This window comes from Condylura cristata, unplaced genomic scaffold, assembly GCF_000260355.1.
Source record: "Condylura cristata isolate star-nosed mole 26May11 unplaced genomic scaffold, ConCri1.0 scaffold00027, whole genome shotgun sequence".
NCBI lineage: Eukaryota > Metazoa > Chordata > Mammalia > Eulipotyphla > Talpidae > Condylura > Condylura cristata.
In genome coordinates, this window is record NW_004567128.1 from 28,711,593 (window position 1) to 28,715,463 (window position 3,871).

Consider the following 3,871-nt stretch of genomic DNA (forward strand, 5'->3'; position numbering starts at 1 on the left):
CCCTGGAAGAGATACAACGATGAAAACCTACTTTACCTCAATAAACATAAGTTGGGGGTGGGGAGAACAATCAGTGACTAAGGTTACAGGAGAATTTAGTGTGCTGGGAATTTTCAGTATTTGGGCAGAAGTGAAATATTCAGTTGTTGAATGAACTCTACCAGCATTTTAGACTTCCATTTCCTTTCTGTATCCTTCTCCACAAAATCGTGTCTGAAGTGTACAAATAGGGCCTTTCCCCACTTCTCAAATGTTCAGTTGCTGGCTGTCATTTCCGCTCCACCACCCAGCTGTGTGGATTCTCACCTCCTGGTCTGGCTGTGTCGTGTTGTTGAGCAAGTCATCAAAGTTGCCTCCTTTGGCCTTTATTTTCCTGTGTGTAAAGTGGAGGCTCACATCCCTCTTTTATACTTCAGCAAATCATAGGATCTGGCGTGGATGTCCTAGAATAATATACATTGACCCAAAGGTTAACAGATCAGTATAAATGAGAGATCCCATCCTAGTCTCATTTCTGATAAGGGTTGTTCTCCAACTATCAAGGTGTGGGGTGAGTTTCCACTCTGTTGCCTTGTAGAGGACCTACAACTAACCTGAGAATTTGGTGTATAGTGATTATAGCCTTATGCTAATCACAATCTCATTTTTCTTCCTTATTGGATTAAACTATTTTATTTGTATGATCCACTATTTTAAATATAATGCCTTCTACATAATTCCTAAATTTTTTTTTTATAATTTAGGCAGGCCAGGTGTCGTAATTTGCATCTCTACCCCCAGCTGCTGTACTCCATCAGCACCAGTTTACTCATGAAGCCTCACTGCACACCTCCTCCAGGAAGTCTGCCTGAACCGGAGCCTGGGAGAGCACAGTGTTATGTGCAAAGAAACAACTCAGTAACATCACTTTTTGCAATGAAAAATAGAGATTCTGACCTTTTTGTTTTTCTGTTTTACATTAGTAAAAAATGTTGAAGAAACATAAGCATATCTGATATTTGAGGAATGGACACCAAAGAATTCTTACCATTATTACATCAGTGTCTTTTTCTTTTTGCAAAAGGAAAGAAATACATAACTGAAAAACTTTGATTTCAATTTGAAGCCTACATGCTTTAAACAGCACTCATGCTTTCTTTAAATATGCTGAGAAGGTGGAAACTGTGGAGACTTTACTCTAGAGGAAGTACATGATAATGTCTGAGGTTTTCTGTTTTTTAAATATTTCCAAGAGGTTAAAAGAATACCTTTTAGTATAGTTTCTGTGTTCATGAAATGAATGGTGTGTTTTAGTGAACACCTGGGGGGCAAAGGCAGTCATTCAGATGACATGGTGGCACTCCAATTGTTGGAACTGGTCTCCAACAGTGTGGGCCCAAATACCCCCTGCCATGGAGAAGGAAGACAGTGCAGTTGAAACTAAGCTGTTCACATTGCCTGTTGATAGCACTCAAATTCACATCAGCATCTTTGGGCCATCTATTAGTTCCTTAAGACGGTAAGTACGTCATTAAAGATCTACTGACCTTATGGACAAATAGCAGAGACCCAAGAAAGTTCTGGATTCTCACAGTTTCTATAATAGGTTTCTAAAGATGTCCACCTTCCAAGGGCACCCTTAAAAGAGAGGTCGATGTGAAGGCAGGAGAAAAGGAGTCTTCATTTGTTGAGTTCCCAGTATGTGCTGGACATTGTGCTGGGTGTTTTGCATAACTTCTTCCTTTAACTCTCATGATAACACTGAGTTCAGAATTTACAGATGAGAAGACAAGGGTCAAATAATTCAAAGTGCCCCAAATAGCTGGCCAAACCTGAAACGAGAGTCTCTGAAACTTTGCTAGTTCCCAAAATCCTTGAAAACTTTGCTAGTTCCCAAAATCCCTGTAATTATACCTATATTTGGAGGGTTCTAGGTGTGGTTCAAGGTAGTTTGTTATTAGATAGGTTCATTATGGAGTCCTAACAGTGTGAAGGCATAATACCAGGAGCTGAAGACACTAAGATGGATAAGGCAAGTACCAGTCCAGGAATCTGATATTGTACCAGCTAAGCCTGATATGTATCTTCACAACAGTAGCACAAGGTGAATAAACTGCTTTAGGGTTGCAAAAGCTATATACCCTGTTCTTGAAGAGCCGCAGTAAGAGGGAGAAGGGTAAAATTCCCAGGTCACCTGGCCCTAGAATCTAGTCTCCTCCCGCACTAGGCCACATGGTTAGTGGAGAACCTCACATAGGTTGTTCACAGTGAGAGGCAATATTTAAGCACATGGGGCCTGGGCTTGAATCCCAGGCCTGGCACTTACAGTGTGTGCCTCATGGTGCAAATTACTTAACCAGAATCTGGGGACTTGTCTTTATGAAAATATTGGGATAAAAATGCCAGACTTATGGGGTTGCTGTGAGGCAGAAATCTCAAATTCCTTTATATGTTGGTTCTATTCTTTATTCACAAATGTAGAAATATGCACCAATTCCTGTCTTAGGTTCTCCAGACAAAGAGCCCCCTGAGGACACAGTCCATGGGAAACTAGGCCGATAAGCTCTGCAACCTCAAGTGAAAAGAAGGCCCTGCAGGCAGAGAGGTGGGCACCATAAAATTAACTGAAGAAAGGTCAGCATCAAGGTCTGGCCAGGATACTCATGTGTAACTTCTCAATGACTTGTTGGAAAACAAAGAAAATGGTAATTACACTTGTCAGTAATAATACTTGGGGACTACAAGCGGGGGCATACCATTCATATCAACAAAATGGGGCTGGGAAAACAAGGTTTACAATCCAGTCTAGTCAAGAAGGCCATCCCTGGAGTGAGGCACACTCCTCACAGGTCCCAGCTGCACTGTATGAGCTAATGAGATAGCTGGTTAGCATGCTCTGCTGCAGTTGGGAAAAGGGCTAATGAGACTGCAGATCACCTGTCCACAGGCTACTTCTAGACAGGTGTCACTACATAGAGATGACAATGCCCTTCTTAGATCCATTCATCTAAAACTGTAGGTATGAGGTGTTTGCTTCTCAACTGCCTACTAGTCTACTGGTGACACTGACTCCTTATCTTGGCCAGGATGCCACAGGGGACAGGTCCCTGATGAACTTGCTGGAGGGAGATACCTCTTTGGGAGGTTACAGGGGGGTCATGGCTGGCACAGGCAGACATGGTCACATGGGGTGCAGTGAGAACACAGATACTCTCTGGATTTGCTGGTACGAGTCCTGGTTGAAGGGCACATTCTAGAATTCCTGAATTTGGATGGATGCGTGGGGCAGGAATGTATCAATGTCTGAATTTTGCTAAGCAAACAACAGACTGACTTTATAAGTGACTTTGCATACCAATCACGGTCCCCAGCATCAATACCTCCAGCATCAATAGTTTACTAGAAGGATTCACAAAGCTCAGCAAAACTAATTATATCATAGTTATGGTTTATTACAGTAAAAAGTTACAGATTTTTTAATTAAATTTTTTATTGAGGTAACATTTGTTTACAACACTGTTTAGATTTCTGGGAATAGGGACACCTCAGATTTACATCATCACATCCCACCTACAACAGAAGCACACATCCCCTTTACCATAGATCACTGGGCCTTCTCCATTTCTTCCCACCCTCCCTCACCCGCCAACCCCACAATAGTCTCAATCCTAGAGTTTATTTTGGTTTAGTTTTGTCAGTTCCTTTGTTTTTTCCTCTATAATCTATATGAGAGTGAAATGAAAGGATGCAGCTTTAAATTAGCAGTGGAAAAATGCTCATCAGGCAGAGTCCAGAACAGACAAGATGCATGCTTTTCGTTTTTTTTTTTTTTTTAGATTTATTTATTTATTCATACAGAGCTGGGGTACAGGCCAGAGATGCAGAGGGTGAG